This window comes from Talpa occidentalis, unplaced genomic scaffold (genome assembly GCF_014898055.3).
Source record: "Talpa occidentalis isolate TD23 unplaced genomic scaffold, MPIMG_talOcc4v2.1 talOcc4.17, whole genome shotgun sequence".
In the NCBI taxonomy this organism is placed as follows: domain Eukaryota; kingdom Metazoa; phylum Chordata; class Mammalia; order Eulipotyphla; family Talpidae; genus Talpa; species Talpa occidentalis.
Genome location: NW_023601754.1, coordinates 27,039,762 through 27,051,994, shown reverse-complemented (window position 1 = coordinate 27,051,994; position 12,233 = coordinate 27,039,762). Strand labels below are relative to the sequence as shown.

Below are 12,233 nucleotides of genomic sequence, written 5' to 3'. Positions count from 1 at the left end.
TTTGCCTTTCAGCCTAGCCAGTGGGAAAATCCCAAGGACCCGTGTGGCCTCCTAGCAACCTGTTCCCCCCTTTGTAAACAGTTCCTCAGTTTACCCTGTAGAGTGTGCCTGTGGCTTCCTGAAGGTACCCACCGCCCTAAAGCCCCCACCTATGAAGTAAAAGAACTAGTACACTTAGGGCTCTTTCCTTGGTTAACCACTTCCCGACCTCTCAAAAGCAGGTGCTGTGCTTAGAGGTGAATTCTGGTTGCTGTGCTAAGAGGAAAGGCTGCTTTCCTCTCAGCCCAGCACACATAGCAGCTGGTCAGTGCCCCTTTCATGCTTCCTTGCTCCTCCCATTCAGTGCACTCTTGAGATCAACTCTTAATTTCCAGCACTAGCATTTCTTTTGTTTTGCCTGAGGACTGTCCTGGCCTGCTTTGTTCCCATCATGGCAGGCTGAAAGTACTAGAAAGTGGTACTTTCTTCCCAGCAGCCCTCAAACTAAGATGGGCGGGAGTCGGTGTGCAAATAGGCCACTCCCTGCCCCTCCGATGCGATCTGAGGTTTGAGTTTCTCCATGGATTAAGCTCCAGCTGTCCACCATAGTAGCTGACTTAAGGTGCACCTCTTTTCTTCCTCAGACCCCTCTCCCACTAAAGCTTCCCAGCATCAGTTCCCATCAAACTATTTGCACTTCGGTCCTAAGCTCATAGTCCCGCCGCCATCTATCATGGCTTGTATGTGTCTCCCAGCAAAGCCACTATTTTGCTCATTTCTAGTCTTTGCACAATTGATGCCACACTGCCTGACATCTTCTGAGACTTGCATCTGCTCTACTTAATGACAACAGTTTCTGTAATTCAGTCATTTTCACTGTTGAATGGTGTTTCATTGCATGAATAGTCATTCTTCTTTGATGAGCCTAGAAACTTTCGTTTGCTACTATAAGCAACACGGCTACAAAATACCCTTTTTATTGATGTAACCTTGGTTGATGACACACTGTAAGGTTTTCAGGGTACATCATTGTAAACCCACATCTGTATCCACCACATTAAGTTCATCACTAAAAGTCTTTTGACCCTCCTTTTACCCAATTTATCCTTCCTCCTCCTCCTTCCTTTATGGTCCACTCAATTGATCTTTTAGTCTAAAAGCTGTTTTTGTTTTATTTACATCATTGCTTGTTTTGTCTTTTTATGTACCACCTATGAGTGAAATCATAGGGTGTTTGTCTTTCTCTATTGACTTATTTCACTAAGTCTAATATCCTCTTGTTGTAAAAGGCAGGGTTTCATTTTTTTTTTTTTTTACATATCTGCACTCTTCTGTTTATTGCAGCACTATTTGCAACAGTCAGCTACGGAAACAACCCAAGTGCCCATCGGTAGATGATTGAATAAAGAAGATGTGGTATATACGTACAATGGAATACTAAGAACACTCTTAGATTTATATCTTTATATATGTGTGCATAAGTGTGTATTATATAGGTGTGCATTTTCTTGGTTAAAAATATAGGAGTAGAATTATTGGCTTATAGGATGTGCATGTTTTCTAAGTCTTCAGAGAGGTTGTATCATGTTATATTTATTTAGCACCATTTCGTAATTCCTATTGCTCTGTATCCTGCCAACACTTGATATTGTCAGACTTTCCAATATATTCTTATTTATGGGGAGGGAACTGATATGTAATTATAGTTTTGAATTGCATTTTCTTTCATATACTTATGGATCATTTTTGTGAATCTGGTTTATGTTATTTCTTTTGGGTTGAAATTTTTCTCTTTTGTAATTGTTAAAACTTTTAAATATTCTGGGAGTATTTATTTGTTGATTAGATATGTTCCAAGTGTCTTTCTCCCTAGCAGTGGCTTATCTCTTCACACTTTATATGTCTTTGAATGAACAGAAAAATCACAGGATTTGAAGGGCAGAAAGTAGCCTGATGTGGTGCTCCTTGATGAATGGACTGGAAGAGCGCAAGAGGTTCAAACCATTCATATGGTTGGAGAATTTATTTTAAAGACCTACAACCTGGTGTTACTGATCCAAACCCAAATGCAACTTCCTAGCTCCCTTTCACTCTAAGAGTTTCCATTTGTTTTCATAGTCAGGATGGTAAATGAGATCGAGGGAACTATGAAACCTTAGATATGAAGGTAGTGAGTTTCTTGAGACATTTATAACTCCCAGCTTAGAGATTTCCCTGCCTGCAGGCCATCAAGTTTGCGACTCCAGAGTGGATTGTAACTGGGCTTGGGGAGAAGCTGGGGTAGAGTTTTGCTGACCAAATACACTGAAGAGTTTTAGTATTTGCTTTTTCAAGTGTATGAAATAGATAGTACTTACAGACAGGACAAAATCAAAATTTAATGAAAATTTAATAAACTCTCAAACCAGAGAAGTTTTTTAAACTATTCAGAAAGAGGTGTATAAACTGTTGAGTCTGCTGCCTATGAGAGAGTTGGGGCTGTCATTCATCTGGGAATAATCTTCAGTCATAAATTGGGATGATATTCCATCTGGTTTTCTTACCCATTCTTTTTATGTGATGCAATGTTGCAGGTGCAGAGGAATGTGGATGGAGAAAAAAAAATGCATGTGGAACTATTAGACGGGAGTTGGCCATTTCATTCTCTTGGCAAGTTATCAGCTGCGACATGAATTTGTGAGGTCTTTGGGGTTTGTTTTGGGGACTGCAACTAATGAGAAGGGCTTGCCAAAAAGAGAGAGGCTTATCAGCTAAGATTAAGTATTTTTACTGATGGATAATGAAATGCATAGATTTAAAATATGAGGTTGGATCAGTTTTGAAAAATGTGAACACTCACACCCCTTTCAGGACATAGAGCATGTTGGGCCTCCCAGTTGAGCGCTGGGCTGCAAAGCTGCCAGCAGCCTCTGCAGCGCTGGTTTGATCCCCAGCCGGCTGGCAATGGTCCCGCATAGTGTGCAGACCTCTCCTGCTGCACCCACTGCTCCCCTCAGCAGTGTACTTAGTCACTCTGCCTGTTCTGCTTCCTGCTGTGGCTCTGGTGAATTCTCTTACCCTCCTGTGCTCTGACTGTACCCCGATTCTTGTATCAATAAATAAATGAATCTTTAAAAAAATATATAGAGCATATCTATATTCCAGAAAGTTCCTTCCTGGCCCTCTGGTTTGGCTTTCATCCCTGACAACACAGCTTAGATTTCTATTAGATTCTATTTCTCTTGGATTTCTAGATTAGTTTTACAATTTTAGAACCTCATAAATGGAAACATACCGTATGCATTTTTGTGCTCACAATATTTTTGAGATTCTTCCATAACACTGCATATATTGGTAATATATTCTTTTATTGCTAAGTCGTACACCATTTTATGAAAATACCACAATTTATTTCTCTATTCTATTGTTGATGGATATTTGCATTGTTTTCTTCTCTCTCTCTCTCTGCTATTAACATTCTTATGCATTTTTTTTTTTTTTTGCAGATACCTATTTTTATTCTCTTAGATAAATACCAAGGCATGGATGCTGGGTCATGGGGCAGGTGGCGTAATTTATAAGAAACTACCCAATTGGCTTCCAAAGTAGCTGTGCCCCCTTCCTCTACCACCATCAGTGTGTGGGTTTGAAGTGCTTCACATCATCAGCAGCATTTGGTGTGGCCGCTATATTTACTTTTAACTTTTTTTTTAAAGATTTATTTATTTATTGATACAAGAACCGGGGTACAGTCAGAAGCGCAGGAGGGTGAGAGAATTCACCAGAGACAGAACGGGGAGCAGAACAGGCAGATTAACTGAAATACACTGCTGAGGGGAGCAGCGGGCGAGACAGGAGAGGTCTGTGCACCATTTGGGACCCTCCCCGGCTTGCCAGGATTCAACTGGTGCTGCAGAGGCTGTGGACAGCTTCGCAGCCCAGCGCTCAACCACTGAGCCACCAGGGGAGGCCCCTACTTTTAACTTTTAACTATTTTCAGGTTTGAAAACTTTTAACTATTTTGAGGTATCTCAGTAGGGTTTTAGCGTGCACTCCTGCTGATTAAAATGTGCATACTGCCCATTCAAAATTTTTCTCTTTGAAGTATATTCAAATCTTTTCCTTCTTGGATTGGGTTGTCTTCTTATTGAGTTATACATACTCAAAGACATGTCACTTGACATTTTCTCCTAGTCTTTGACTTATGTGTTTACTTATTTACCAATATCTTTTGATGAGCAAAAGCTTTTAATTTTGTGTAATATTGCACCCCGGAGCTCCAGATTTTGATGTAGTAAAATTTATCTATTTTTATAGCTAATGCTTTTGAGTTCTTTCTAAGAAAACATTGCCTGTTCCAAGGTCATGAAGATATTCTTTCTTTTCTTCTAGGATTTTTATAGTCCTTAGTTTTTAGATTTAGGCCAGTGCTTTATTGAATTAATTATTGTCTCTGGTGTGTGGTAGGAGGTAAAGCTATTTTTCCTCCCTAATAGGTATTGAGATGTTCTGGAACATTTTGTAGAAAAGACTATTATTCCCCTATTGAATTGCTTTGGTGCCTTTGTCAGACATTTTTGACGTTATGGGTGGGATTCTGGTCCTGAATTTTTTATTCTATCCCGTTGATCGTTTTTGTCTTTTTTTACACAAAACTCACAGGATCTCTTTTACTATTATTTTGTAGCAAGTTTTGAAAACCTTTGTTCTTTTTCAAAGTTGTGTTGGTTCTCTTGATGTATTTTTTTTTAAAGATTTATTTATTTATTTATACAAGCACTGGGTACAGTCAGAAGCGCTGGAGGGTGAGAGAATTCCCCAGAGCCAGAGCGGCAGAAGGACCGAGGTACACTGCTGAGGGGAGCAGCGGGCGGCAGGAGAAGTCTGCGCGCCATGTGGGACACTGCTCTGGTGGCCGGGGAGCAGCCGGGGATCGAACTGGCACTGCAGAGGCTGCGGGCAGCTTCGCAACCCAGCGGTCAACCGCTGCGCCACCAGGGAGGCCCCTCTTGATGTATTTTAATATAATTTTTAGAATCAACTTTTCCATTTGGATTCTTGGATTTCATTGGCATGAAATGGAATAGAAAGACCAGTTTAGGAAGAATTGACATATTGGAAATATTGGGAATATCGATTCTCAAGCTAGCATAGCTCTATATTTAGTATTTATTTATTATTATTTATTTAAAACTTCTTTTCAATGATTACATGTAGTTTTTAGGGTAAATAGCTTATGTATATTTTTTTTTGCTAAAATTTTCTCTAAGTATTTTATATTTCTTGAGTGTTATTTTCAAATTTTATAATTCATTTTTTAAAACAGATATGTAGAAATGCAATCGTATTTTACATGCCTTATATATTGTGATATCACTAAATTCATTTATTAGTTCAGGGATTGTAATTTCTTATAATTTCCTTGAGATTTTCTCCATGTAGTGATGTAATAATGTTACCTGTCAATATTTCTTCCTTCTTAATTTTTACGTCTTTTTTCTTTCTTCCTTTGCCTAATTCAATTGATTTGGAATTCTAGTACTATGAAAATGGATATCCTTGCTCTCTTCCTGATCATAGAAGGAAATATACATATTGTTCACCATTATGTATGATTTTAATGGTAAGTTTTCTGTAGGAGCCCATTTATTAGATTGAAGAAATTTCTTAATGATTCTACTTTGCTAGAAAGGGGTGCTATTGAATTTTATCAAAGTTTTTGTTCTGGATCTATTAAGATAATTGATGATTTTTTTTTGCGTTTTTTTTTTAATGTGTTGAATTATAACTGTTTTGCAAATGTTAACCCTGTCCTGTATCTGGGGATAATCTTACTTCTTTGAAATGTATTGTGGGTTATTTGGTACAATACTGGATTCAACTTTCTAATACTTTGTAAAGGTTTTTATCATGTATGCTAACAAATGATATTGGTCTTTACTGTTATTTTCTTGTTATGTGCTTGTCTGAGTTTGGTGTGAGGATGCGTTTAACTTTGTAAAATAATATGAGAATGTTCCCTCCTTTTACTTTTTGAAGTAAATATTGTGAGATTTCAATATTATTTATTTTATAAGTATTTGAGAGAACTTACCAGTTTTCTTTTTTTTTTTTTTTTACCTGATATTTACTGATAGATTTTATTTATTTATTTATTTATTTATTTATTTATTTATTTATTTTTAAATATTAAATTTTATTTTTATATTCCCCCATACAATTGCAAACGCCCAATTCTGACCCCAATCCTTTCCCCCCCCCCCCAAAAAGTGTCTCTGGTTCATAGTTTTTTGTTGACTTTGATTTTCACTTTCTTATATTCATTTTCCTGGTCCCTTATTTAAGTTTTCTAGATTCCTGCTATGAGTGAGACCATCCGGTATTTTTCTTTTTCTTTTTGGCTTATTTCACTGAGCATGATCCCTTCCAGTGCCATCCATGTTGCTGCAAATTGCATGTGTTTATCTTTTTTGAATGCTGAGTAATATTCCATGGTATATATGTACCACATCTTCTTGATCCAGTCATCTATTTTTGGGCATTTGGTTGTTTCCAAAGCTTAGCTATTGTAAACAGTGCTGCTATAAACATAGGAGTGCAGGTGCTCTTTGGAATTGATGTTTCTGTGTCCTTTGGGTAAATACCTAGGAGTGGAATTGCTGGATCATATGGAAGCTCTATGTTTAGTAGGTCCAGAAATCTCCACACAGCTCTCCATAGTGGTTGGACCAGTTTGCACTCCCACCAACAGTGCACAAGAGTTCCTTTTTCTCCACATCCTCGCCAACATTTGTTGTTGCTAGTTTTTTTAATATGTGCCATTCTCACTGGTGTGAGATGGTATCTCATGGTAGTTTTGATTTGCATTTCCCTGATTACAAGTGATGTTGAACATTTTTCATATGTCTGTTGGCCATTTGCATTACCAGTTTTCTTAAGTCAATCAGATGAAGCCACCTGGTTATGGAGTTTTCTTTGTGGGAAGGATTTTGGTGAATGTTATTTTTAAAAAAGATACAGGACTGATTCTATTTTCTATTTATCTTGGTTGTTTTTGTATCATGGTATTTTTTAAATATCTTTTTTCATTTCATCTAAGTTGTCAAATTTATGGGTAAAATCCCTGTATTATCCTTTCCATGTCTGTAGGATCTGCAATAATGTCTCCTCTTTTATTTCTGAAATTGGTAATTTGTTTTCTGTTTTTTGTTTTCTGTTTTTTCCTTAAACAGTTTGCTAGGACTTTACCAGCATTATATATCACTTCAAAGAAACAAAATATTTTACTGATTTCTCTTGATACATCTATTTTTTATTGTTTTCTGTGTTTTGCTCAGTTTACTTTCTTTTTAATAGATATATATTATATAAATATATATAAATTAAATATAAATTAAATATTTATAATTTTTTATAAATTCATAAATATTCATAAGCTAAATATTTATATAATATATATCTTTAAATTAATTTTTATATATTTTGCATCATTGTTCATTTTTGTACAATGTTTGCTTTCTCCTCTCAGGTGTAGAGCCCGTAAAATTCCCAGCACCATATCCCCCTCTAACCATCACCACAGTCCCTTGTGCTCTTCCCTCCCCTGTTTTGCTCCCTTTCCCTCCCCCTTCCCTACAGAATGTCTCTAATTTATAGTTGTTTGTTAATCTTATTTTGTTTTTATTTATTATTGTTATTATGATTGCCTTACTTCTATTTACTTTTGGCTTAATTTATTCCTTTTCTAGATTTTTCAGTTGAAAAAATCAGATATTTGATTTTAAATTTTTTAATTTTTCCAATATAAACAATCAAAACTTTAAAAGTAGCTCAAGTGCTTTATTTGTATCCCATGGTTTTAAAATGTATTTTTTCTTATGATTCTCTTTAAAATATATATCATAATTTACATTGTGGTTTGTTCTTTGATACATGCCATATTTAAAAGACTTGGTTTAATTAGCAAACATTGTGAACTTTTAAATAATATAATTTATAATTTATTTAAATATTTATTTTTTATTTATACAATAGCTGGGGTACAGGCCAGAGGCGTGGGAGGGTGACAGAGGTGGTGGGGGGGAGTAGAACAGACAGATGGACCCAAAGCACTGCTGAGAGGAGCAGCAAGCGCGACAGGAGAGGTCTGCTGCGCCATGTGGGAATCTCTCTGGCGGTTCTGGAATGGAACCCATGATGTAGAGCCTGAGGACAGCCTCACAGCACTGTGCTCAACCCACTGTGCCCCCAGGGAGGCCCCTATAATTTATAATTTTTAATTCTAATTTAATTCTAATAATTTAATTTTATTATACTCCGAGAAAATACTCTGTATAATTTAAATGTATAGTATTTATTGATATACATTTATAGAAGTATAAAATTTGTTGAGTCTTATTTAACCTGTCAACAGATTATCAGTTTTGGTGAATATCCTTGGGTACTTGAAATGAATATTAAACTTTTGCTATTGGATATAATGTTTTGTACAGTTCAGTTCACTTAAATTCATTGGTAACATCCCTATAGAAATTTTCAGTGTACTTGTTTGATCAACTACTGGAGAGAAAATAAAAGTTGTTAGTTATAATTCTGTTTTCTCCCACGAGTTGTGTTAAGTTCTTTTTCATGTATTATGAAGGTCACTTGTCATGTACATATTCATTGAGGATTTGTCAATATAAAATGTCTTTCTTTATCTTTATAATATTCTTTGTCTTGAAATCTCTGCTTATAATATAGCAGTATCACCTTTGTTATTTTTATTCTATTGCTCACATATCTTTTTTTTAATCCTGTGTATTTAAAGTGTTTCTTACAGATAGCGTACAGTTTATGCTGTCTTAATTTTCTAGTCTAACATTAATAACATTTGGTAGTATAACTGACATTGTTTGGTTTATTTGCCATCATATTTATTTTCTATTTTCTAATTGTTAGTTTTTTCTGCTTTTGGATAAAGTGAGAAATTTTAATATTTCATCCACTTTTTTTTATGTCTAAATCTCTCAGTTTTAGGAACCTTTTGCACTTCCAGTAATCATCCTTCCATCTTTCCTATTTATGTCATACATTTTTCATCTCATATGTTGAAACCCCACAATATGATATGTTTTTTATTCCAATTGTCAAATGTTTAGGGAAATTAATAAGTAAGGAAAATGCATTTATATTGAATGTACCTATTTGCCATTTCTGAAGTTGACATGGGTTTCCCTCCTGTACAGTCTCCCTTTAGTCTGAAATAATTCCTTACACATTTCTTATTAACAGGTCAGTGCTGATGATCTCTCACCTTCATTTATCTAAAAGGATCTTTATTTTCCTTTCAGTTTTGAAGAGCATTTCCCCCCCCATATGTAATTCTAAGCTGATGCTTATCTTTTAGTATTTAAGATATTATTCCATTGTTTTTTGTCATTCTTACCTTTTTGTGTTCTCTGTAAGTCAGAGCCTTTTATTTTTTATTTTATTTATTTATTTATTTTAAAAAAGATTTATTTATTTATTTATACAAACACTGGGCACAGTCACAAGTGCAGAAGGGTGAGAGAATTCACCAGAGCCAAGGCAGGGAACAGAACAGGCAGACTGATGAAATACACTGCTGAGGGGAGCAGCGGGTGAGGCAGAAGAGGTCTGAGTGCCCTGTGGGACCCTTGCAGGCGGTCGGGGATCAAACCAGCAGTGCAGAGGCTGCAGGCAGCTTCACAGCCCAGCGCTCAACCGCTGTGCCACCAGGGAGACCCAAGTCAGAGCCTTTTAATTTTGGTTTCTTAAAAGATTTTTTCTTCTTTATCATCACTATCTACCAATGCATTATAATGTTCATTGATGTGGCTTTCATTTGATTTTGTTGGAATTTCATTGAACTTCTTGAGTCTGTAGATTTATAATTTTTACTGAAATTTGAAAAAAATTAGTCATGTCCTTATCTCTTCAAATATTTTTATTTGCATTATTTTTCTCTCATTTCCTCATAGGACTCCAGTTTCAGTTATTTTAGAATATTTGAGGTTGAATCACACGTCACTGAGGCTCTTTTTATCACCCATGATAACAAAACCATGTAGAAAATTCAGTGGATGCTTAGAATTTAATTGCATGGATGTGTAGTGATCTATTTATTGTGGTTGGCAGCTTCTCTCATAGATCCCTAAATACTTCTGCCTCCTGGTAATCACACTTTTATGGAATTGCTTTCTTTTGAGTGTGGGCTGGACTTAGCAATTTGTTTCCAATGAGTAGAATATAGCAAAATTAATGGGAAGTCATTCTATGATTAGGTTCCAAAAGACTCTAGAACTTTCTCTGTTCATCACGACAAGGCAAGTTGTAACATGGAGAGGTCTAAATGGCAATAAACGGAGGGAAAGCTCTCTGTCCAGGAGCCTGCAAGGAACAGAGTTTTGCCAACAACTGTGTGAATGAGCTTGAACACAACCCTCTCCCAGTTGATGTTTTAGAGAAAACCTCAGCCTCACCTGTCACCTGTCACTAGTCTTGTGAGAGACTCTGGTTTAGAGCACATGGGAGAGGCCTGGCTAGAAATCACAGACATGGTGTTGTAGGTGAAGTATTGGAATAATTCGTTACATAACAATTAGATAACTAGCACACTTTCCTAGCTGATATTTTTGGACATGGCTCCTTACTTGTTTATTTGCTGTTATAAATAATGCTGCGCTAAATAGCCTTGGGCATATAACTTCATCTTCAGAAATGAATTTCTATAAGTGGAACTGATGAGTCAAAAGGTAGAGCTCATTTTAGTAGTGTCTGTAATAAAATTTAGAATGATAAAGAAAAGATTTACGTGGCCCTTGGATAAAGATGACGTGCAAATTTATGAACTGTTTCTTATTTTTTAACAAAGGCTTAAAAGTAGTTCCATGGGGAAGGATAATGTATTTTGCCACATGGTACTGGAGTGTTGGGGGCATCCATAGGTAAGAAGATAAAATTCAACCTGCACTGTACAACTTTTCAAAATTTAACAAGAAATACACAAATTTATAAAAATTAACTCAAAATGGATCTTAGATTTAAAACATAAAACGGTGACAGGTAAGGGAAAAATATAAAACAAAAATAACTTTAGATTTGGGGTTAGGAAAGAGTACTTAGACTCGATACTAAAAGCCCAATCTATAAAAGAAAAATACTAATCAACTGACCTCACTAAAGTTAAAAACATTTCCTTTGTGAAAGTCTAGGTAAAGCAGATGAAAGACAAGCCACCAACTGAGAGGAAAGGTTTGAAAACCATATATCCAATAGAGGATCAGTAGCTAGAATATATAAAGACCACTCAACACTCAATATTAAAAAAAAAAAATCAAATTAGAGAACAAGCAAACAACACAGGTTTTTCAATGAAGATGATATGCAGATGTCAAATGAAGAGATATGCAGAATTATGAATCATCAAAGAATGCAAATGAAAGCCATAGTGAGTATTACAGATGGATCAGAATGGTGAAAATAAAAATAAAAACAGTGATGTTATCAAATACTGGGAAGGATGCAGAGAGACAGAATCACTGATATACTGTTGGTGGAAATATAAAAATGATACAACCCCTACTGAAACAGTTTGACAGTTTCTTATAAAACAAGGCATGAAATTGCTGTGAGACCCCAAAATTTACTCATGGACACATATCTCAGAGAAATGATAATCTCTATTCACCCATATACTTGAGTGTGAATGTTTAGAGTGGCTTTATTCACAATAGCCCCAAACTAGATAGAGCTCAGATACACTTTAGCAGGTGAGTGATTAAACTGTGGTACGTATAGGTGTGAAATATTACTCAGCAATGAAAAAGGGACAACTACTGAAACATGCGATAATTCAAATCAATCTCCAGGGAATGTTCTTGAGTAGACATAACCCAAACTTCAAATGCTGTATACCATATAATTCTTTTATAACATTTTTCAAATAACAAAATTTTATAAATAGATGATGACAGTGGTTAGGGACAAGGATTGTGAGTGGGAGGGAGGAAGGTATGATTGTAAAACTGCAATACTAGGGTCTTATCTGCGGTGGTAGATATGTGACCCTCTACCTGTGATTAATTGTGCAGAACTAAATACATGCACACACACAAATGAGCACCACTAACATGGGGACATCTGAATGAGATCACTGCATTATGCCAATGTCAATACCTTAGTTGTGCTGTGGTACTAGAGTTTTGCAAAAGGTTACCATGGTGGAAACTAGGGAGAGAGTACAGAGGATCTCTCTGTGATTGCTTTCAAAT

The 12,233-nt window shown here is 35.9% G+C and overlaps 1 non-coding gene across 1 annotated transcript; it reads left to right on the top strand.

Moving 5' to 3' along the window:
* Positions 1–10,722: 10,722 nt before the first annotated feature.
* Positions 10,723–10,826, top strand: LOC119250590 (U6 spliceosomal RNA). Its single transcript, XR_005126330.1, has one exon. It is a non-coding gene; the product is annotated as a U6 spliceosomal RNA (small nuclear RNA).
* The last annotated feature ends 1,407 nt before the right edge of the window (positions 10,827–12,233 follow it).